At 44.1% G+C, this 23,821-nt stretch overlaps 1 protein-coding gene across 2 annotated transcripts in view; it reads left to right on the top strand.

Moving 5' to 3' along the window:
• NINL (ninein like) overlaps positions 1-23,821 on the top strand; it is a 253,682-nt gene that overhangs the window by 603 nt on the left and 229,258 nt on the right. The gene's annotated exons all lie outside the window — the stretch shown is intronic.

The raw sequence follows: 23,821 nt of genomic DNA, 5'->3' as shown, positions 1-23,821 counted from the left end.
TTCTGCGTACGCTGTAACATAGTCTATGGGGTCCTATGGAGGTACATGAGGGACAGCTGAATTCTGCGTACGCTGTAACATAGTCTATGGGGTCCTATGGAGGTACATGAGGGACAGCTGGATTCTGCATACGCTGTAACATGCTCTGTGGGGTCCTATGGAGGTACAATAGAGACAGCTGGATACTGCGTACGCTGTAACATAGTCTATGGGGTCCTATGGAGGTACATGAGGGACAGCTGGATACTGCGTACGCTGTAACATAGTCTATGGGGTCCTATGGAGGTACATGAGGGACAGCTGGATCCTGCTTACGCTGTAACATAGTCTATGGGGTCCTATGGAGGTACACGAGAGACAGCTGGATACTGCGTACGCTGTAACATAGTCTATGGGGTCCTATGGAGGTACATGAGGGACAGCTGGATACTGCGTACGCTGTAACATAGTCTATGGGGTCCTATGGAGGTACATGAGGGACAGCTGGATCCTGCTTACGCTGTAACATAGTCTATGGGGTCCTATGGAGGTACATAAGTGACAGCTGGATCCTGCGTACGCTGTAACATAGTCTATAGGGTCCTATGGAGGTACATGAGGGACAGCTGGATCCTGCGTACGCTGTAACGTGGTCTGTGGGGTCCTATGGAGGTACATGAGGGACAGCTGGATTCTGCGTATGCTGTAACATAATCTATGGGGTCCTATGGAGGTACATGAGGGACAGCTGGATTCTGCGTATGCTGTAACATAATCTATGGGGTCCTATGGAGGTACATGAGGGACAGCTGGATTCTGCGTACACTGTAACATGGTCTATGGGGTCCTATGGAGGTGAATAAGGGGCGGCAAGATTCTTCTCATAGTGTAACATGGGGTATGGTGTCCTATAGAGGTCAGTGGTGGGCAAGCAGATTCTCCTTACACTGTAATGTGGGCTATGGTGTCCTAAGGAGGTGAATAAGGGGCAGCCAGATTCTCCTTATCCCGTAACATGGTCTGTGGTGTCCTATGGATATGAATAAGGGGCAGAGGGATTCCTCTTACACTGTAACATGGTCCGTGGTGCCCTATTGAGGTGAATGAGGGGCAGTAAGATTCTCCTCAAACTGTAACATGGGCTATGGTGTCCTATGGAGGTCAATGGTGGGCAGTCAGATTGTCCTTACACTGTAATGTGGGCTATGGTGTCCTGTGGAGATGAATAAGGGACAGCCAGAGTTTTCTCACATCGTACTGAGGGGCAGCCAGATTCTCCCCACACTGTAACATGGGCTATGGAGGTGAACGAGGGGTAGTAGGATTCTCCTTCAACTTTAACATGGTCTATGGTATTCTCTAGAGGTGAATGAGGGGCAGTAAGCTTCTTCTACTGTAACATGAGATGTGGTGCCCTATGGAGGTAGACTAGGGGCAGCTGGATCCTTACACTGTAACATAGTCTATGGTGTCCTATAGAGGTGAACTAGGGGCAGCAAGATTCTCCTCATAGTGTAAGATGGGGTATGGTGTCCTACAGAGGTCAATAGTGGGCAACCAGATTCTCCTTACACTGTAATGTGGCCTAGGGTTACAAACAAGAGGCAGCCAGATTCTCCTTACCCTGTAACATGGCCTGTGATGTCCTATGGATGTGAACTAGAGACAGCTTGTGGTGTCTTACAGAGGTGAATGAGGTGCAGCTGGATTCTCCTCATACTATAACATGGGTTATGGTGTCATATGGAGCGCATTGATGGGCGGCCAGATTCTCCTTACACTGTAACATGGTCTGTGGTGTCCTATGGATGTGAACTAGAGACAGCTTGTGGTGTCTTACAGAGGTGAATGAGGTGCAGCTGGATTCTCCTCATACTGTAACATGGGTTATGGTGTCATATGGAGCGCATTGATGGGCGACCAGATTCACCTTACACTGTAATGTGGTCTGTGGTATCCTATGGAGGAGAACAAGGGGCAGCAAGATTCTTCTCATACTGTAATACTGGGCAACCAAAGTCTCCTTTCGCTGTAATATGGGCTATTGTGTCCTATAGAGGTGAATGAGGGGCAGTAATATTTTTTCCATACTCTAACATGGATTATGGTGTCCTAATGAATGTCAATGATGGGTGGCCAGATTGTTCTTGCACTGTAATGTGGTCTGTGGTGTCCTATGGTGGTGAACACGTGGCAGCAAGATTCTTCTCACACTGTAACATGGGCATTGGAGGTGAATGAGGGGCAGCTAGATTCATCTTACACTGTAACATGGGCTATGGTTTCCTACAGAAGAGAACAAGGAGCAGCCAGATTCTCCTTACCCTGTAACGTTGTTTATGGTGTCCTATGGAGGTGAACGAGGGGCAGCCAGATTCTTCTCATACTGCACCACAGGCATTGGAGGTGAATGAGGGGCAACTGGAATTTCCTTACACTGTAACATGGGCAATGGTGTCCAATAGATATGAATAAAGGCAAGCCAGATTCTCCTTACCCTGTAACATGGTCTGTAGTGTCCTATGGCAGTGAATGAGGGACAGTTATATTGTCTCCACACTGTAACATGGTCTGTAGTGTTCTATGGCAGTGAATGAGGGACAGTTATATTGTCTCCACATTGTAACATGGGCTGTGATGTCCTTTTGGAGGTCAATGATGGACAGCTACTGTATATTCTCCTTATACTGTAACATGGAATATGATGTCCTGTGGAGGTCAATGATACACAGCAGGATTCTCCTCGTACTGTAACATGAGATATGGTATCCTATGGAGGTGAACAAGGGACAGATAGATTCCTCTCACAATGTGACATAGGCTTTGGTGTTCTATAGAGGTGGGTCAGGGGCAGCCAGATAGTCCTCATACTTTAAAGCTGTGTTAAACTTAAGCATTGGTAAGCTGCAGTATAATAAATGTTTGATTTTCGATGTGATGGCTGTATTAAATGTCTTGGCTTTGTTTATTCTACTTTCATCTGGTAATCCAGCCAGCAAGTCTGTTTTATAAAAGTTCAAGCTCTCCAGCAGAATATATCATTTTACAGGGATGAGACAAACCATTTAACACTGGCAGGGGTGCGATCAGCAATCATCTTTTATTTATTTGTGTTAAACCTTTGTCCCAAAAGGAAAAAAAAAACAGTTGTAAGTGATTATAAAGTGTGAGCTGGAGTTTGGCTTCAATTAGCTACTCTTTTTCAATCTGCTAGTACATTTAATACTCTCCTCCCCTCAGACTGACATTGCTGCTGTCTGCTGTGTCCCCTGTGCTCCTTCATCCAGAGGGGTGTCTCACAAATACAAGAGGTGTGATACTGACCAGATCACCAGGTGAAATCGGGGAAAAGCCAAATAAAAGAAAACTAATACAGCCACCACATCTAATGATTTGTAAGCTGCAATATATTACATTTTTAGTTTTGGGTTTAACACATTTTTAAAGCAGTATTATTATTATTATTATTATTATTATACAGTATTTATAAAGCGCCAATAGTTCGCTCAGCGCTGTACATTACAAAGGGGGACAGAACATGTGACAGAACAATACCAATACAATGCAAAACATGAGGGGATCGAGGGCCCTGCTCTTTCAAGCTTACAATCTAGGAGGGAGGGGGTGGTGGCACAGGAGGAGATAGCTGTGGGGGATGGAGTGGTAGGAAGAGTGGAGGAGGTCGACAAGTTAACAGGGGGCGGGGTAGGCTTCCCTGAAGAGATGGGTTTTCAGGGTGCGCCTAAAGGAGAGGAGAGTAGGTGATAATCTGATGGGTTGGGGCAGGGAGTTCCAGAGGATGGGTGACACCCTAGAGAAGTCCTGGAGGCGGGCATGGGAGGAGGAGACCAGGGAACTAGAGAGAAGGAGGTCTTGTGAGGAGCGGAGTGTGCGTGCTGGGCGGTACTTGGATATTAGGTCAGTGATGTAGTTCGGGGCAGTATGGTGGACAGCTTTGTACGTCAGCGTTAGGATTTTGAATTTGATCCGTTGCGCAATCGGAAGCCAGTGGAGGGATTGGCAGAGGGGGGTGGCGGAAACGGAGCGGTTGGAAAGGTGAATGAGTCTGGCAGCCGTATTCAGGATGGACTGAAGCGGGGATAGCCAGCGGCGAGGCAGGCCAGTGAGGAGGGAGTTGCAGTAGTCGAGTCGCGATATGATGAGGGAGTGGATGAGCTGTTTAGTGGTTTCTGGAGTTAGGAACGTGCGGATTTTGGCGATGTTGCGGAGGTGGAGTCTGCACAAGTTTGTTAAAGAGTGGACTTGGGGCTGGAAGGATAGGTTGGAGTCCAAAATGACACCAAGTACTCTGGCCTGCGGGGCGGGTTTGATGGTGGCGTTGTTGGACATGATGGAGAAGTCAATGGGGGGTGGTGTCCGGGCTGGAGGGAAGACAAGAAACTCGGTTTTGGAGAGGTTCAGTTTAAGGAAGTGGAGCGACATCCAGTCTGATATGTCGCTCAACAGGTGTGTGATTCGGGCAGAGACCGAGGGGGTGAGGTGGGGGGTTGAGAGATAGATTTGTGTGTCGTCGGCATAGAGGTGGTAGTTGAAGCCGTGAGAGTGTATGAGTTGGCCAAGGGAGGAGGTGTAGATGGAGAAGAGAAGGGGCCCGAGGACAGAGCCTTGAGGGACCCCAACAGAGAGGGGGAGTGAGAGGGAGGTGGTGGCATTATAGGTAACGCTGAAAGAGCGTTGTGACAGGTAGGATGAGAGCCAGGAGAGAGCAGAATCTCTGAGGCCGAGGGAGTGTAGTTTTTTGAGGAGGAGGGGGTGGTCGACTGTGTCAAAGGCCGCAGAGAGGTCAAGGAGTAGGAGCACTGAATAGTGGCCATTAGCTTTGGCGGTTAGCAGGTCGTTGGAGAGTTTGAGTAAGGCAGTTTCGGTGGAGTGTAGGGGACGGAAGCCGGACTGTAGGGGATCGAGGAGGTTGTCGTCGTTGAGGTGAGAGCATAGGCGGGCGTAGACTAGGCGCTCGAGGAGTTTAGATGTAAATGGGAGCAGGGAGATGGGTCTGAGGTTGTTCGGGTCATTGGGGTCCAGGGAGGGCTTTTTAAGTATGGGGGTGATGTGTGCATGTTTCAGAGGGGAAGGGAAAGTGCCGGAGGAGAGGGAGAGATTGAAGATGTGGGTGAGGGAGCATAGGATGGAGGGGGAGGGAGGTTGTAGGAGTTGTGTGGGGATAGGGTCAAGGGGGCAGGTGGTGAGGCGGGCATCAGAGAGGATCTTGGAGACTTTTTCGATGGTAGTAAGGTCAAAGGTGCGGAGTGTTGGGGGAGCTTCAGTATGAGGAATGTAGGGTGGGGTGGGAGAGGAGGTCAGAGCAGTGGTGGGGCCGTGGGAGAGGGGTGTAGAGGGGGTAGCTGAGTGAGGGGGAAGGGGGTTGGAGGGAGTTTGAGCAGCGATGAAGTCCCTGTGGGTTATGTCGAGGGGGAGGGGGGATGAGGGGGTAGCTGTGTGAGAGGGGACGGGTTGAGAAGGCGTGTGAGTTGCGGCAATGTCCTTGCGAATTGTGTCAATCTTGTTTTTGAAGTGATTGGCAATCTCAAGGGCAGTGAGTGAGGTGCTGGGTGGAGGTGGGGGCGGCGAGAGTAGAGAGTTGAAGGCGGAGAAGAGTCGGCGAGGATTGGAGGAGAGGGCCTTGATGAGGGTCAGGAAGTAGGCTTGTTTGGCAGTATGGAGGGAGGAGGTGTAGGTGTGGAAGGCAGATTTGTATAGGGTGAAGGCTTGTTGGGATTTTGTTTTGCGCCATAGTCGCTCCAGGGCACGACTGTGTCGTTTGAGGGTTTTGGTGTGATCAGTCTGCCAGGGCTGGAACGGTCGGGGTCTGATGTTGCGTGTGGTTAAAGGCGCTAGTGAGTCAAGGGCGGTTGACAGCGCATTGTTGTAGGCGGTCATAGCCAAGTCGGGGCAGGACAGGGGGAGGATGCGGTCATGGAGTTGATCAACTGCGGAGTGGAGGGAGGTAGGGTTAAGGTTGCGGAGGTTACGGCTGGTAGTAGTGTGACATTTGGAAGGGTAGGCGTTGGAGGAAGAGGAGATAGAGAAAGTAATCAGGTTGTGGTCAGAGAGAGGGAAGGGGGTGTTAGTGAGGTTGTGGGGAGCGCAGCGGTTGGAGAAGACAAGATCAAGGATATTACAGTCGGAGTGGGTGGTGGATTGTATGCACTGTGCAAGTGCAAAGGAGGAGGTTAAGTGGAGGAGACGGGCTGTGTCCGGGTTGTCGAGGTTGACAGGGATGTTGAAATCCCCAAGGATGATAGTGGGTAGCTCAGAGGAGAGGAAGAAGGGTAGCCAGGAGGAGAAGTCATCCAGGAAGCGGGGTATGGATCCAGGAGGCCGGTATATCACAGCAATCTTCAGGGGGGTTGGGGAGAATAGTCGGACGCAGTGGGCCTCGAAGGAGGAGAAGGATAGGGAGGGGGGGTTTGGGAGGACTCGGAAGGTGCTCAGCGGTGACAGGAGCAGGCCAACCCCACCACCTTTACGACCGTTGGGCCTGGGTGAGTGGGTCCAGGTGAGACCGCCGTAGGAGAGTGCAGCAGGGGAGGTAGAGTCAGTGGGCTGGATCCAGGTTTCCGTAATCGCCAGGAGGTTGAGGGAGCGGGAAACAAAGAGGTCGTGGATGGCGGTAAGCTTGTTGCACACCGATCGGGTGTTCAGGAGTGCACATGAAACCGGGGGGGAGATTTTAGGGAGCAAGGGGACAGATACTAGGTTGCGGGGGTTGCGGCAGGACGTGGAGGCGGGAGGGTTTTGTGCGGGTGGTGGAGGGCCAGGATTCGGGGAGATGTCCCCCGCGGTTATGAGGAGGAGAAGGGTGAGAAAGGTGGCATGGGAGCGGGATGTGCAGGAGCGTGAGAAACTACTAATGGAGGTGTTGGGGTCAGTGGGAGAGCGGAGTAATAGGAGGAGGTGGTGGGTGCCGTAGAGGGGTGAGGGAAGCAGTGAGGACACAATATACAATTGTTTGGGAGGAGCAGAGAGATATAGTGAATGTATTTTGGGAACGGAGGAGAGGAAAATGAGAAGGAGGAGTGGAAGAGGCATTTTGGGGAGGTGATGAAAGCAATAGTAGGGAGATGATAGCAATGAGGGGGAGATGTACAAGTTTTGGGGTGGAGCAGAGGGGTAAAGAAATGAGATTTGTGAACAGAGGATAGTAATATGAAGAGCAGAAGAGGGGTGTATTATATAAAAAGGTACACGAAGTGGGACTCAGGTATGTAAGAGATGTTTCCCAGGGTGTTTCCTTGCAGTCTGTCCAGCATGCAGTAGAGTTTCTTGCTGTTGTTGTGTTCCTGCTGCTTAAGTTCTCCTGCTTTAGTTCAACTGCTGTGTTTAACTGCTCTGCACTCATTCAAAGCCGCACTCCGTCAGAAGCAGCACCCCCATCAGAGACTGTGCCCCCCATCAAAAGCACGCTTTTATTATATTGATAGCTTACAAATTCTTAGGTGTGATGACCTAATTTGTTTTCTTTCCTTTATTTTCACCTGGTGACCTATCCAGCAAGTCTTTAGTTTTGTTTTTCATCAGGTTAAGCTGTCCTGTAGATGTAGCAGTTAGAGAGTTGAGACAAACAATTTAACACTGGCAGGGGTGCTTAAAATGATCAGCTTTTATTTATATAAAACCTTTATTCAAAAAAGAACAAAATTGTTGCTGTAACTGCTTAAAAGGTGTTAGCTGGAGTTATGGAGTTAACCTTTTAATTTGTTAGTGTACCTAAATCTGCTAATCCATCCAACACTCCCTACCCCCAGGCTGGAATTGCTGCTGTCCAAAGCTGTCTCTTTTGCTCCAGAGTGTAAGCACACTAATACAAGAGGTGTGTTTCTGGCCAGATCACCAAGTGAAAACAGGGCAAAAAAAACTAAAAAAAAAAAGAGAGAGAAAACTAATACAGTCACCATGTCTAAGGAATGGTAATATATTACATTTTCCATTTGAGTTTGAAATCACTTTAAGATGGGCTCTGGTGTCCTATGGAGGCGAATGAGGCACAGCCAGATTCTGCTCACACTGTAACATTGATTGTCATTCTATAGATGTGAATGAGCGGCAGCTGGATTCTTTTCAGACATTAGAACATCAGCTATGGAGGGGGCTGTGGGGCAGCTAGATTCTTCCCACCCAACACTGTAACAGACATGGATGTCAGCTGTAATCAGTGACCTTTTCTCTTCCTGTGTGCCAACCAGGCTGTTGTCTGTGTCTTTATTAGGTTTTATAGTGTAAAAATGCCTGTAGGACTTACTGGACTTTTTATAATGACTATGTGTCGGGCAAAGCAAAGGGCTGTTATGTGCCTTCATTCTAGCTGTAAAAAAACTAACTTGGTGGGCAGGATGAGCAGAGTGATTTTCACTGATTAAAACGGACTTGCCTAAAAGGAAAATACTTCTAATATATATAAAAGCATTTAAGGGAGTTTATATTTTTTCATTTACTTTGTATTTTATTATTTGTGTACTGATGCTTTAGAATTTTTGCATAACTGTGTGTTTTTGTTTTGTTTTGTTTGTGGAGAAAATGTAAAACGATGAGGCTGATGGATGGCTTTTGCCACAAGAACAGGTCAGGGATAATTGGTGGTTAAAAGGAACTTTTATACCCCTGTGGAGCTATTTAAAGGCCATTTCACTTTTAACTAATTCAACACTGGGCCAATTCTGACACATCTCACATATAAGTAAAAAATCCATGTCTGTTTGCTAGAAAATTACTCATAACCTCAAACCTTATTATTTGCAGTGGCCGTAGAGAATAAAATGGTGGGTGTTGCAATTTTTTATATCGGACGATATTTTGTGCAGCAGTTTTTCAAAGTAATTTTTTTTGTAAAAAATACATTTTAATTAATTTTATTGCACACAAACACAATATAATACTCAATTTTTGGAAAGATATAAGATGATTTTACACCAAGTAAATAGATTTCTAATATGTCATGCTTTTAAATTGCATACACTTGTGGAATAGTGCCAAACTACGGTACCTAAAAATCTCCATAAGTGACGCTTTAAGCGCCTTTTTACAGGTTACAATTTTAGAGTTACATAGGAGGTCTGGAACTAAAATGATTGCTCTCGCTCTGTGGTTTGTGATGATTCCTCACGTGTGGTGCGATCACTGTTTACATATACATGCAGGACTTGCATATGCATTCGCGTTTGCATGTGAACAAAGGGAGATGGGAGCACTTTCATTTTTTTATTATTGATTTCATTTAAAACTTCTTTTTTTTTTTTTTTTACATTGTCTTGTTTATTTAATTTATTTTGTTATTAACTTTATTGCTATCACAAAGGATGAACAACATCTACGAGACTCCCAGATCTCCCCTCTGGCCACAATGCAGCTGATCAGACGCAGATCAGTCTAAATGTCTGTTTCCCTGGCCATTAATGGCCAGGTAAACAAAGAGCCAAAACTGGAAGTGATGACATACAGTAATTGTCATTTCCGGGGTCACAGAGAGGGAGGAACAATGTCAGTTCCTCTTTTTCTATGTAGTGCAACCGATGCTGTCAGTCAGAGCAGTCCCAGGCTCCCCAATCAGATGGGAGAGCCCAGGAAATGTGGCGGGAGGGGGCGTGGCCCTTCCGCTGCCCACAGAAGTGATATGGAGTAGCTGTACAGCCACTGGAATCGCTTCTGCTTTACAGCGCATTGGCTGCTGCAAATGTTGATACCAGGGTGATGCCAGCAAGTGCAGGTATTATCCCGGTGTAACCCTTTCACGCAAATGACATCCACCCAGGTGAAGTGGTTAAAGGGTATGTATAGCACAAACATGCTGTTTGAGTACCATTGGGGAAATTTTTATTCACTCCCTGTTCCAAAGATGCAAATTAAAGTTAGAGGATATCTCCAAAAGTGAGATTCCCCTCACTTTTTGTTCAATGGAAAACACTTACATTTTGCATTTCCTTTCAATTTTGTTCTCAGTGGCAATGGTATCCAGTACAAGTAGAGAGGTGAATCTATCTAATGGAGATTTTGCCTAAAAGATACACTTGAAAGTAAGTTTGTTATGGATGAAGAAAAGGGGCTGCCATTGCTGGCCACCTAAAAATGCTTGTTGCCTGGTGTCAGTTCTTTTTGAGTCACAAACTTGGAACAATCATTCTGAAAAAAAAAACAAAACATTTAACACTGACGAGGTGCTTAGAATAGTCTGCTTTTTATTTTTGTAAAACCTTTATCTCAAAAATCCTGCCAACCATATTCTGATGTGCGGCCTCACTGAAGTGGGTCTTTATCCGTGAGGCCACATATCTGTGTACATGTCATATCTGTGAACGGCACACTCCCAGCACAGAGACTGGGCTCTCACCTGGAGCCCTGGGTCTTCTACTATCGGGACTCCAATTCCTGGGTCACCTGATCTCTGTGATAACTTCTGATTGGCTATCACAGTGCTCAGTCACTGTGCAGCCCACCTATGTATTTACATTCTCTTCTGAATGGAGAGAAAGATACATTTTATCTTTCTGTCCTTGCAGTAGATGAAGATGTATATAAACCAAATTGTGTCAAAATAATAAAAAAAAAATTAAAACCTAAATAAAAAAATGGCTAGTTCAAGGTTTGATCTAGGTCAGTACCAGGGTTAGTGTTGGGGGTCAGGGTCAAAGGTCAGCACAGGTATATTTTGGATAGGATTTTTTGTTTCGTTTTTTAAATTACTATTAGTGTCAGTGTGTTTTTAGGTAGAATAAAAAAAAAAAGCAAACTGTGCACTATTGTTTCTGAGTCCTACTACCAGTACAGACAACAAATAACATACACATGTAGTATTGCTGCCATCTCCAGGAGCAGGTTAATTTATTTTGGGTTGTTGTTTGATGGTAAATTATGGTAATTGCAAGATATATACAGCTAAATGTATCTACTTGACCTCCGAAAGGTTTTACCCCTTTCATGACCAGGTCATTTTTTGCTATTCAGCGCTGTGCTAATTTCACTGGCAATTGCGTGGTCATGCAACATTGTACCCAAATGAAATTAATGTAATTTTTTTCCACACAAATAGAGCTTTCTTTTGGTGGTATTTGATCAATTCTGGGTTTTATTTTTTATTATATAAATGAAAAAAACAATATTTTCTAGTTTTGTTATAAAACCTATTTAAAAAAAATTTCTTTAAAATATTTGGACCAAAAAGTATTCTGCTACATGTATTTGGTAAAAAAAAAAAACTCAAATGTATATTAATGGGTTTGTGTGAAAGTTATAGCATCTACTAATGGTGTATATACAGTTGTGTCCAAAATTATTCAACCCCCACTGAAATTGAGTGTTTTGGCCAGTTTGACATTGCTTTTGATCATTCAGTCATCTTGCTTACATTTACATTAAAGAGGCACTTGTAGGTCAGACAAATATAACATAACAGTTATAATGAAATAACCACAAATGTCTTTTCTGTGCTCACAGCATTATCAGTTTTATTCAACCCCCAAGTGACATTCAATCTTAGTACTTAGTACAGCATCCTTTTACAGTTATAACAGCTTTTAAACGTGAAGCATAGCTTGACACAAGTGTCTTGCAGCGATCTACGGGTATCTTCGCCCATTCTTCATGGGCAAAGGCCTCCAGTTCAGTCACATTCTTAGGCTTGCGCACTGCAACTGCTTTCTTTAAGTCCCACCAGAGGTTCTCAATCGGATTTAAGTCTGGTGACTGCGATGGCCACTCCAAAATGTTCCAGCCTTTCCTCTGCAACCATGCTCTAGTGGACTTGGAGGTATGCTTGGGATCATTGTCCTGTTGAAAGGTCCAACGTCTCCCAAGCCTCAGGTGTGTGACGGACTGCATCACGTTTCCATCCAATATCTCCTGGTACTGAAGAGAATTCATGGTACCTTGCACACGCTGAAGCTTCCCTGTACCTGCAGAAGCAAAACAGCCCCAAAGCATGATTGACCCTCCACCATGCTTCACAGTAGGCAAGGTGTTCTTTTCATCATAGGCCTTGTTCTTCCTCCTCCAAACATAGCGTTGATCCATGGGCCCAAACAGTTCTAATTTTGTTTCATCAGTCCACAGAACACTATCCCACAACTTTTGTGGTTTGTCCACATGGCTTTTGGCATACTGCAGTCGACTCTTCTTATTCTTTGGAGACAGCAAGGGGGTACGCCTGGGAGTTCTGGCACGGAGGCCTTCATTACGCAGTGTGCGTCTTATTGTCTGGGCTGAAACTTCTGTACCCACATCTGACAAATCTTTTCTCAGTTCCTCAGCAGTCACACGGGGACTTCTCTCCACTCTACGCTTCAGGTAGCGCACAGCAGTCGAAGTCAGCATCTTCTTTCTGCCACGACCAGGTAGCGTTTCAACAGTGCCCTTTGCCTTGAATTTGCGAATGATGCTTCCTAAGGTGTCTCTTGGTATGTTTAACATCTTTGCAATCTTCTTATAGCCATTGCCCTTCCTGTGAAGAGAAATCACCTCTTCTCTTGTCTTCCTGGACCATTCTCTTGCCTTCACCATGTTTGTAACCACACCAGTAAATGTCTAGAAGGAGCTGAGTATCACAGTCATTTTAAAGCTGCCTAATTGGTGCTTATTATGCTTGATTGCTGCTCGGTGACATCCACAGGTGTTTTCAATACCTGATGGAAAGCACCTGTATGAACCTCTGTTCTTCAGAGTGGTAGTCTTTAAGGGGTTGAATAATTGTGGCAATGAAGAAACCACATAAGAACCATTTACTACTGTATTACATAAACAATTGATGTCATTTTAGTTGCATTTGGGTAGTTACAACGTCCTTGTAGGATTTGATTCTGAATACAATTCCAAATGTACACTATAGTCCCTAAACCCCTTTACAGCATTGGGGGTTGAATAATTTTGGACACAACTGTATACTGGAATTTATGCAGCTATGATGCTATACTGATAATGGCAGTGATGAGCAACTTATAGTGGGACTGTGATAGTGTAGCAAGCAATCTGGCACTAACAGACCCTCTGTAATGAAAAACAAAAGCACTCCAACCTTGCGCATTCGCTGAGGAAGAAGGGATTGCCCTTTGAAACGCTTCAGCTTCACCCTGAGAGTCTACCCTCTCGATGGGATTTGCACGTGTCTCCTATTCCAGTGTTTCGATTTTGGATTTTTTATGCCTTTTATATATTGCCACTTTATATATCTTAATTCAATAAATTCACCCTTTGCTTACTGAGGTAATGCGCAAGGTTGGTGCGCTTTCTGTTTTTGTTCTTCATTACAGTTTATGTCTGGCTTCCCCAGTCTTGTGTTAGAGCTGCACAACCTTTGATTTGGTTAATGGACGAACTTTCATATATTGCTCCATTTGCCCACTTCTGATCTGGGTCCCTGAGCGTAGGAGGTGTTGTATTTGTTTTCACTAACAGATCCTCTCTGGGAGGTACACTAACTGACACTGACATCAATAGTGACTCTAATACAGTGATCAGATAATACTGTACACTGTCACTGTACTTATGACACTGGCTGGGAAGGGGTTAACATCAAAGGTCTAACTGTGTGTCAACAAGTGTAATATGTTTTGCTTTTACATACAGATCTGGGTAACAGCCAGATCTCTGATCTGTGTACAGTGCCCTGTGTGTTTGTAAACACAGGACTCTGTGCTCTGATTGGCTACAGCCAATCAGCAGGTCTCAACCATAAATCATTGGCCGGAACCTGATGACAAAATCCCACTGTAGCCAATGACAGAGTGGGTTAGCAGCTGGTACGTGCATGTACGCCCCAAACCCTGACAAGGCTAGATTAGGTACCTGTACGTAATCCAGCCTGCCCATGCCGCCTACCTGCCCATTGGAAATGGTGGGCAGTACTGGTAAAAAAAAAAATGTTCTCACTGTTTTTCGGCAAGTTTCCCTTTTAGAGTAAAAGAAAAATCAGGAGATATCTGTTCCCTCTGACCAGCTAAAGAGAGCCCAATTTGCCCTGAAGAAAAGAAAGTATAATCCACCAGAATACACAAAGCAGTTGCTATGATATGTAGTTTTACGAACACATGTCAAAGTTGCTAAATTGTGTTCAGGCATTAACATTTGTTTTACCCTCAGTCACCAAGCAGGTAAAAAGCATTCCTGGAGTTCAGCTTTAATTTATTAGTCAAGTCCATCTGCATCTAACCCTACCACCTCCCCAAACTAACAGTGCTATAGTCCAAAGATGTCTCTGTTGCTCCTCTGTCCATTGAGGAGACACCCCAACACAGGAAGCATGTTCATGGTCGTATCCCCAGCTAAAAACAAAGGGGGCAAAGCCTAAAAAAAGGAAACCTGAATGCAGCCATTACAGTTTGTTTAGGAAATATGTTGTACGGGCAAGCACAGGTAAACGCCAATGACAGAAGCATCAGCATTTACAGTTACAAGAGCTTACAGCCATTCATTTCTATGGCTGGTTGTAAATTCTACCAGCGTCAGACGCAGAAAAATGCCAGGACTTTTATCCTAGGCATATTTCACGACTATCTTAGAGGGGGTTTCCCCTCACCTTTCTACAGATTTACTGTAACTCCCTGTTGCATCTCTAGGACAAGAAGTGAAGGGACAAAGGCAGCAAAAAATAATTTGACAGAGTTTTTAACCCTTCCCTACTGTATCGAAAACTAAAAAAAAAAACACTTCAAAGCTTATTTTGTAGAAGTATAGAAATCTATTATTTTTTGTATTATTATTGAAATATATATTATATATACAGTTAAGACACTTTTATCCCAGGATGCACAGGCTAAAAAGTGGCAGGTTTTGGTCCTTACATGCAGGTTTCTAAAGTTTTTTGTATTTTTTTTTTTTTTTTTTAAATGCAATTAATGTTTTGATTGGTCAGTAATTGGCAAAACATTGCATTGTCGAAAGTACCAGGTTCCAAATGGTACAGTTTTTGTACTACTCTGTCCATTGCTTTTACATTTTGTTCTTAAAACAGATCATGAAGCAGCACATAACACACAGCATTCCTTCCATGGTATTCATCAGCTCCCTGCACTTCCTGGGATGTCTGGATGGCTTTTACTTTCTTTTTCCTCCAATACATCTAGCTTAGCACAGCAAATCTTTAATTACCATTTCACCCAGATAGACGAGTTGCTATTTACAAGACAAAGACTAAGAAGGCCGTTTTTAGGGGCCTGCAAAATACTTTCTTTAATTTTTTTGTTCATTTTGCTGCAGATTTATGTTCTCTCCTTTTTTTATATTGCTACATCTACACATAGTGATGAGTGAATTGGATTTGCAAATTGATTAAATTGACTATTTGCACATAGCATGATAGTCTGTATAGGTCAATTCTCTACAGATTATCAAGACCCACATGAAATTCTGGAAAATAATAAATGTTAAAGTATGGGGTTCTCTTGATTTGATTTAAATTGGTTGTAATGGCTCAAGGTTGAACCTTGAAAACCTTTTGTGTGCAGCAGCCCCCCTTAATACTTACCTGAGCCCCTTTGTGATCCAGCAATATGTACGAGAGCCTAGGCTCTCCGGGGTCTCTTCCTCCTCACTGGCTGAGATGGCAGTGGGAACCATTGGCTCCCTCTGCTGTCAATCACAGCCAGTGAGGAGTGAGCGAGGTTTCATTGTTAAGTTGCTAGTAGGATTAAGACAAATTTAGTTCTTGGCTCCTCTGTAGCCAGTGGAGCAGAGTTTGATTGCTTTTGGCTGTTCTGGGTTCTGTTGGTTGCAGGCTCAACTGCTTTCCCCTGTTTTCTAGTGAGTTCTACAATTTACTAGGTTGGAAGAGGCAGACCCTGGACTTGTATAGTCATACCTTAGCCAATCCCTGGGAGGAAGAATAACTAGTAGGGGGCTGCGATGTGTATAAATAGGCTGGGGCCTGGAGCAGCAGAGTTTTATACTGGAAGAGAAGGTCCAGCCTGGAGGGCTATGGCCCTCTGGGTCATTTGGCTGAATTTCACTGGAGCTCATTGAGGTTCTAGCACAGGGAGAGCTAGAATGGGGTGGGGAGTGTTTCCTGAAGTTTCTGAGAACAGTTTGGAGGAAGTTCACTGAGGATCTGGCTTGGAGGCTCACAATACAGAATCTAGCTGCTACGTATAGAAAGACATCCAAGTACACAGGACACAGTGAGTAAAGGCTTGAGGAAGATAGAGAGATCCTTGTGACTGTCTGTTTAACCCTTGGAGAGTGTGTCTCACTGGTTTGCTGGTTTAGGACTGCTTAAGCCAGGGGTGGGTAACTGTGGCCCTCCAGCTGTTGTAGAACTACAAGTCCCATGAGGCATTGCAAAACTGACAGTTACAAGCATGACTCGCAGAGGCATGATGGGACTTGTAGTTCACCAAAAGCTGGAGGGCCACAGTTGCCCACCCCTGGCTTATGCTATGGAGCTTCCTGAGCTGTAGGTTCACCCGTCCCTCACAAAAACAGGGCTTCACCTTGGAGAGTTCAGTTATAGCCAGAGAGTGTCCTGTCTTATCCTTTGCACTAAATTTGGAGTATCCCAAAACTCACTCTGTACCCTAACCAAGTTTAACCAGCATTAAAATTCAAAAAGACATGCACTGCCTATATCTTGAGTTTTGAGACTCTGGAGCTGCTGCGTGCTGTTGTGTTTCTCATAGGGAAGGGAACCTGGGTCAGACCCCTCAGCCCAATCTGGGGTCTGTGGTACATTCACAAAGACATTCAAAGGGTATAATATAATTTAATTGGTTCCCCAGCAGAGTGGTGGGAACACCTCCAGAATAATTCGGTCACTGAATGTTGTGTATCTTCCAAGTCGCTATACATGGCATGAAAGTATGAATTGGAGCGACAGGGGACAATATTTCGTTGCAGCAAACATGTCATGAGAGAAACATGGGTCTGCCATTGTGGCCATTATTCTGAAAATGCTACTTGCCTGGTTCTTTTGCTGAATCTTTAGCTTTAATATTGTTTGATCATTGATCCAGATGAAGTATGCAGATCAGGAATTTATTTATTTTATTTTTTATAATGGGGTTAGATCTGTGATGTGTCTACTGCACCAAAAACAAATGTATCACTTTAAGGGCTCATGTACACTGTAGCTGATAAACTCACGTTTAGGAGCTGTTCAGCGTTTTTTTTCAGCAGCCCCTGAACTCACCCTAATGTTTTCCTATGTGTCGATGTACACATCTTTGATTATAGGCATTTGAGTTTACAGTTGTTTTTTTGAACGCAGAAAACTTGCGTTCGGCAGTCGATTTTATCAGTGTTGCAAACGCAAAATGCTTGTTTGTAAGCGTTTACGTTTGAAATTTTTTTTCAACTGTTCCAGTTCCCGATGCTGTCGAGCCTTTTTTCATCATGAAAAATGCATGCAAAGTGTTTTAAAGGTACTCAGATGGACAAAACACTGAACACAGGATGTTCCTACCAAGCTTGTCAAACATTGTAATGACCAATTCACACCTCAGACCTCTCCCACCCTTGGAAACAAAAGATATGTTAATGGTATTCACCCCTCAAATTCCTCATGAAGACCCCCTGCCAAGTGACCTTAATGACTGGACACCTTTCCCACCCTTGGAAACAAAAGAAATGTTAATGAGCCACTCACACCTAAACTAATCTCAACACATACTGCTCTTTCTGCTTCTACTCTCTGTATTTCTCTGAAATAGTTAATAATTTACCACTCTTCAGTGCATTCTGGGCATTTTGGAGGTTCTCCTGTGCTTATCTTTAAAAAACGCTTCTAAACACAAACGCACATAAACGCGTTATGCAAACGCGGCTAAACGGAGATGTTTTTAACCTACGTTTTCCAGCAGTCAGTTTTCATCGTTTAGAAGTGTCCAGTGTGCATGGGGCCTAAAGCTTTCTTCACTACAACAGTGAATTTATTATGAACCTAAAGAAGCTGGGAAAATCAACTGCTGGCAGCCAGGCCTTGTGTGATAAACTCCATGTGTCAATGAAACATTGAACTAGACTCAACAGTTATGAAAACCACACGATTTTCAAAAGTACTGTATGCTTGAGCAGGCCAGGATTGTGGTGCTGATTTGTAAACAGAAGAATATGTTATCACATTCCAGCTGCTGTTGTTTTAGTGTGTGTTACAAGCTTTATTCAGGACTGTCGGGAAGCTGAGGATATGCCTTTAAAATAGCTCATCTTTTTCCACCTGGGTTAAGCACCTCTGTGTATGTTTGACAAATTTCTTTTAATTTATATTTCACCAACATATAAATTGTACAGATGATGATGATGACGCCAACAACTTCAACTTTTTACTGAGAATTTGGACTTTTTTGCTGCACAAACATTTAATTCAATTGACATCTATATTTGTGGCTGAAAAATTACATTAGAATTGGGTTTCAGTCGCAAAAAATACTTCTATCTACTCCAAGCTGAAAATGTTAGCTTTATAGTAATATAGGCGGTAAATAACAGAGAACTCGGTAACATATATTTTTTTTCTAATGTGGCAACAATAACGGGAGTAATTATATTCCCTTGTTGTCCAGTAACCCCCCCCCCCGCAGAGAAAGCCATACACAACCATTGTTGTCTTCCTAATCATCTATCTACCCTCCTAACTCTTGTGCTGGGAGTGATAAGTAGGGGTGGACAGATGGTATATAATGGCCCAGAGATCTCCTTTTCATTGTATATTGATAACAGAGAGCCCCCCCCCCCCCCCCGCCATATGTCCAGTTTACGGACCTGCCCCACAGTCTCTTTGCTGGTGAAAACCCCCAGCTTTATACTTTCTGGTACACCATCAAAGTATGTTGAAGACCGCCATTTCCTTGTTGTATATTACATATTGGTTTCTCTGGCCCCTGATCACTGTCTTTGCTGGGTTTGTTTCCCAGGAGGGAAATCACTGTTTTCTCATTGTGTAGTCAACCCCCTTGTCAGGGATCGCCGTGGCGCTGGTCCCAGCGCAGGCGCAGTGCGCCGCCCTGCACAGGGATACGAACACTAGGTCCAGGTCAGCCGCGGCGACGAACTCGCGCATGCGCACTAGGGTCCACGGGCGCACGCCTGGCACCAATGACCGCGCAGGGCGCGATATTTAAATCCCCCTGAGCTGTCACTGGTTGCCGTTTGGTCTTTCCTGTTCCCTGATCTGTGTGTACCTGTGTTCTGATAAGTTGCTGACCCGGATTGCTCCTGACATTGCTGTACTCTCCTGCCCTGACCCTTGGCTTGCAGACCCCACGGCTCCGGACTCGGCTCGTTTGACCCTGCACCTGCTCAGCCATCCATCCATCCCGTCGGGATCGCCCGACCTCCTCATATCAGCCTCTTACTCTGCGGGAGCCCTCAGCGGACGCCTCTACCATTGGTAAGTGTGCCCAGTAGTCGCGACCTGGTCTCGGTGTGCTCCAAGTCCATCCCCACCATCAGGGGCCCTGGTGAACAAGTGCTCCGGGACTTAGATTCCGCACTCTGGAAGCACCTGACCAGTGGAGTGCTAGAGGTACCGCCGGGCGGTCCCTTACACCCCTGCAAAGTCCTCTAGACTCACTGTCTCTGTTTCCATCAGCCCAGTCACCTTCCTCCTTCCAGGCACCTCATGTGCTCTCCTCAACCTGCTCTGCGACCTCTACCGCAGGAACCCCTGGAGACCTCTCCCATGATTCTAGGTTTCCGATGATTTTCATGTATTTCTCTTGCACTGCCATTGAAACTGCATGCATTTTTGTATATAATGGCATTTGTGTGGAGGTCTGTATAAAGTATATTACGGTACATTTTTGGTAAACTGATGCTTTTTTAAACAAGGCTTGCAGAACATCATCAGGCCACATTTTCTTCCTAGTAACTAATAGGAACTTGTGCTCTATGTCATTATTACATATGTTGCATCATCAGCTTAGCCAGTGTTTCTTTTGTTCCTGAGTGAGGTGCAATTTTGGCAAATGAAAAAAGGAATTAAGAGCCCAGACATTCTGGAAATCCATCCTTGGTAATCCAGTGCCATCTGGTCACCTGCAATGACTGTATTATTTTTAATAGACAGATGGTGAAGCTAGTGTGGAATTATGAGATGCTGGGTCTTGGCTTTTCCTTAACTGGCTATTTCTGCAAATAACAGGAACCCATGAAGTGGTTTATCAGTGTAAAAGTCCTAATAAATAAACATTTTTTTTTTTTTTTTGTTTAATCAATCATGGTGTATCCAAAAGATGTTTTGCACCCTCACTGTGGACACTGATTAGATTATGTGTATTTTTTTTCCCGTTTTAGCTGCAGAGCCATTGTAGTGCAGGCTCATTGTCTGAATTTTGTTTTTGTTACCAAGCATATCAGAAAAACAAAGTATACGCAATGTAGGCAGCATGTTTCTTTCTGTTCAAGATTCTATATATAGATTTTTTTTTCCTGTGCTGTTAGAAACGTTAATAGTTAAACTGTCCTTAGACACTGGAACATGGTTGGATACTCATTTTTAACCCCATCATTCCTGCCCAGGCCAATTTTCAGCTTTCAGTGCTGTCACACTTTGAATGACAGTTGTGCGGTCATGCACCAATGTACCATAGTCAAAGTTTTATAATTGTTTTGAGACAAATAGAGTTTTTTTCTTTTGGGAACATTTAATCAACATTGGGCTTTTTATTTTTTTTATATAAGCAAAAAATACAGCACATTTGGGGAAATAAACACTTTTTCTCAATTTCTGTTATAAAATTTTGCAAATTAAATAAATAATCTTTCTTCATAAATTTAGGCCAGAATCTATTCTGATACATTTCTTTGGTAAAAATAAGTCAGTGTATATTGTTTAGTCTCTGTGAAAGTTTGAGTCTACAAATTATGGTATATACACTGCTCAAACAAATTAAAGGAACACTTTTTAATCAGAGTATAGTATTAAATCAATTGAATTCCTGGGATATTGATCTGGTCAGTTAAGTAGCAGAGGGGGTTGTTAATCAGTTTCAGCTGCTTTAGTGTTAATGAAATTAACAACCAGTGCACTGGATGGGCAACAATGAGACGACCCCCAAATCAGGAATGGTTTTATAGGTGGAGGCCACTGACAGTTTTTTCTGTACTCATCTTTTCTGTTTTTCACTAGTTTTGCATTTGGCTAGGGTCAGTGTCAATACTGGTTTGATGAGGCAATACCTGGACCCTACAGAAATTGCACAGGCAGTCCAACTCCTCCAGGATGGCACATCAATACATGCCATTGCTAGAAGGTTTGCTGTGTCTTCAGGCACAGTCTCAAGAGCATGGAGGAGATTCCAGGAGACAGGCAGTTACTCTGAGAGTTGGACAGGGCCGTAGAAGGTCCTTAACCCATCAGCAGAACTGGTATCTACTCCTTTGTGCAAGGAGGAACAGGATGAGCACTGCCAGAGCCCTGCAAGATTGCCTCCAGCAGGCCTCTGGTGTGAATGTCTCTGACCAAACAATCAGAAACAGACTTCATGAGGGTGACCTGAGAGCCCGATATCCTCTAGTGGGCTCTATGCTCTCTGCCCAGCACCATAGAGCTTGATTGGTATTTACCATTCAAAGTAGCAAGTTTCCAAATTGTAAATATAGGGATCTCACGCTTTAAGGATCACTGTAGAGGATGACCAGCTTTCCACCTCAAAAATGGCTGCTTTAACCGCAAAAGTCGGCGTGCGTTCCAAATACCGGAAGTGACGTAGGCCAAGAAGACGGCAGACCAGAAGTGCGTCAATGCATTTCGCCCCACCCACAGGGCGTTTTCAAGACCTTGGTGCGTGAGATCCCTATATTTACAATTTGGAAACTTGTTCCTTTTAAGCCTTTGAGGCTATTAAACAAGGCCTGTTGTTTTATTGAAACATGTGAGTGTCCTTATTCTATTGATTTATATGGTATTGAGTGGCAGTATTACACTATATAGCCTTTCTTTCCTTGCACACTATTGAGGATTCCATGGAGAAGTAGAGTGGAGTCGATTGCTGTATCAAAGCAGGGTGAAGGCGATTTGAGTTCCTCCTGAGGGGCTATAGGATCCCTTATATCCTATGAGGCTTATTACTCACCTCCATCTGGTGAGTGCGGTCAATATTATTTTTCACGTGGTGATTAGGTGGAAGCACATGTTGAAACATTGTTTTGAAAATCCTTTTGGGAAAATAAGGATCTATGTTTGACATATTATATATATATTTTTGCACGGACATTTATTTATATGTGATTATTTTTATGTATTTAATTTTTGCGCTGTTTTTTGTGTTATTTATTATTGGTGGTTTTCACTGGTGCACAGCTGCATAATTGTATACTTTCTTTGATTGGCGCTGGGATTTTTTTAGTTGGTTTAGGAGAATAAATTACACATTTAATTTCCTGACTATCACAATTTTGAAGGCCCTGGAGCATCAGGAAAGCAGAAACACTCACAAAATGACAATATTTTGGAAAGCAAACACCCCAAGGTATTTTTTTTTTAGGAGGCATGATGAGTCTGTTAAAGAATTTTTACACAAGTTTTTGGAAAATGCAAAAAAATTTAAAATGATTATTTTTAACACACAGTTGTCAATTTTAATAAGATTTTTCTCACACATGATTTATTTATTATTTAAGGTACTTATATAGCACTGTCAACTATACACAGCTCTTTACACATATATATATTGTACATATACATCAGTCCCTAACCCTCAATGGGGCGTACAATCTAAGCTCCCTAACTCACATTCATACATACACATACTAGGGCCAATTTAGACAGGATCCAAATAACCTACCAGCATGTCTTTGGAGTGTGGGAGGAAACCAGAGAACCCGGAGGAAATCTACGCAGGCACCGGGAGTACATGCAAACTCCAGGCAGGTGGTGCCGTGGCTGGGATTCAGACCAACGACCCTAGTACACATAACATGGGTATACTTAAACTTACGCTCCAAAACACATTCTGCTACTCATTCTGAGTATGGCGACACCACATATGTATACTTTTAACTATCTGGGCTGATTATATATTGGATGTTGTATCTTGTGTATCACACAAATCGATTAATTGTATAAAAGCCAATGTACTGTAATTGTCACCTCCTATAGGAGTGGTCAGGAAATATAGCTTAGTGTAGCGTCACCTATAGTAGTTCAGGGGATGGCAGGAACTGGTGTCTCACAGGAACACAGTCAGGCGGACATGCAGATGGGTCAATTCAGACTGCAGGCAGAGACATGGGCAGCAAACAGGCAAAGGATCGGTCCAAGCAACAGGCAAAAATATGGTCAATAGTAAACAGGCCAGAGTCATAACAGGCGGCAGGCAGAGGCAACACTGAACTGGTGTGATGGTGATAAGGAACGTTGTTGCTGGCTACACTGGCTTGGTAACACTGGGGACTAGTGTGGCATCAATCAGGAACACTGCTGCTGACTGATACTATTTAGATGACACTGGGACAGGTGTAGCAACAATTGGGGACAATGTTGGTGACTTACTGGTGTACTGACACTGTAACTGGTGTGGCGGTGAATAGGGACAATATGACTGGTGTGGCGGTGATCAAGGAAATTATAACTGGTGTGACAGTGATCAGAAACAATGACTGGTGGGCAGTCATTAGGGATAAAATAACTGATGTTCGGGTGATCAGAGATAATATGACTGGTGTGGATGTGATCAGGGACAGTATTACTGGTATGGCATCGAACAAGGGCACTGAGTGGTGTGGCAGTGATTAGGGATGCTTTGATTGGGGACAATGATTGGAGCGGCACAATGTCACCATAGTGTAAGGCCCCTTTCACATGGGGCGGACTCTGCCTGCAATCCACTTGCTCAGTGGGGGATCTGTCCACTAATCCAACTGAGCAGGTGGATAACAGGTCTGTGTATCAGACACAGCGTGCTCTCCT

The sequence above is a fragment of the Staurois parvus genome, unplaced genomic scaffold, assembly GCF_062004578.1.
Source record: "Staurois parvus isolate SC_StPar_1 unplaced genomic scaffold, SC_StPar_1.0 ptg000081l, whole genome shotgun sequence".
Lineage (NCBI taxonomy): Eukaryota > Metazoa > Chordata > Amphibia > Anura > Ranidae > Staurois > Staurois parvus.
The sequence above is the reverse complement of the archived record's forward strand: the minus strand, read 5'-3'. Positions and strand labels throughout refer to the sequence as shown.